The sequence below is a fragment of the Perkinsus marinus genome (genome assembly GCF_000006405.1).
Source record: "Perkinsus marinus ATCC 50983 genomic scaffold scf_1104296928864, whole genome shotgun sequence".
In the NCBI taxonomy this organism is placed as follows: Eukaryota; Perkinsozoa; order Perkinsida; family Perkinsidae; genus Perkinsus; species Perkinsus marinus.
In genome coordinates, this window is record NW_003216675.1 from 1 (window position 1) to 875 (window position 875).

The 875-nt window shown below is 49.4% G+C and overlaps 3 non-coding genes across 3 annotated transcripts; all 3 read right to left on the reverse strand.

Annotated features, from left to right (window-relative positions):
* Positions 1-188: 188 nt before the first annotated feature.
* Pmar_PMAR016289 lies at positions 189-271 on the reverse strand. The gene has a single exon. It is a non-coding gene; the product is annotated as a tRNA-Tyr (tRNA).
* Positions 272-426: 155 nt separating this feature from the next.
* Positions 427-499, reverse strand: Pmar_PMAR016290. Its single transcript has one exon. It is a non-coding gene; the product is annotated as a tRNA-Asn (tRNA).
* Positions 500-672: 173 nt separating this feature from the next.
* Pmar_PMAR016291 lies at positions 673-745 on the reverse strand. Its single transcript has one exon. It is a non-coding gene; the product is annotated as a tRNA-Lys (tRNA).
* Positions 746-875: the final 130 nt, after the last annotated feature.

An 875-nucleotide genomic window follows, 5' to 3' on the forward strand; every position in this document is an offset into this window, starting at 1 on the left:
AACCCGAACCCGAAACCCGAAACCCGAAACCCGAAACCCGAAACCCGAAACCCGAAACCCGAAACCCGAAACCCGAAACCCGAAACCCGAAACCCGAAACCCGAAACCCGAAACCCGAAACCCGAAACCCGAAACCCGAAACCCGAAACCCGAAACTTCAGCGTGGCCGGAATATCGAATAAAATACATCCGGCAACCCGGAATCGAACCAGGGACCATCCGATTACTTAATCACTACAGTCGGACGCTCTACCAACTGAGCTATTGCCGGTCAACCTTGCATGTCATCGAGATATCCTCTGCTCCCCGATAGCATTTGAATTTCATTTTAGTCACTACTGGTGCGTCTTTGGTACATGTATAGCGCGGTGAATGCAAGAATGAATCGTTTACACGTGCTCCAACTCAAAAAGTGATCTCATCAAGCGCTCCACGATGGGTTCGAACCACCGACCTTGTGGTTAACAGCCACACGCTCTGCCTACTGAGCTAGCGGAGCAACAACGTAAACTATCAATTCCCCAAGTTGTTCTCCTCGATGACTCACATGAGTCAATTTCCTTCGGTCATGACCTTAGGTCACCTTACCCGAGCAGAATGCTATAGTATCCAAATTGACAATTTTACCCACTGCCCTAATGGGCCATAAACATAAAGTTCAATTGTAAATTACACCCACCGTGGGGCTCGAACCCACGACCACAAGGTTAAGAGCCTTGCGCTCTACCGACTGAGCTAGACGGGCAGAATGAACGCTCGGGTATACGGATACTCAGTTGAACTCTTGTTGCGCATGTGGTATCCGAAGACGATTAGTGGTCTCTAGCTGTCCATACGAGATTATCCTTCAAATGGGAGGAAAACGAGGGAATGCG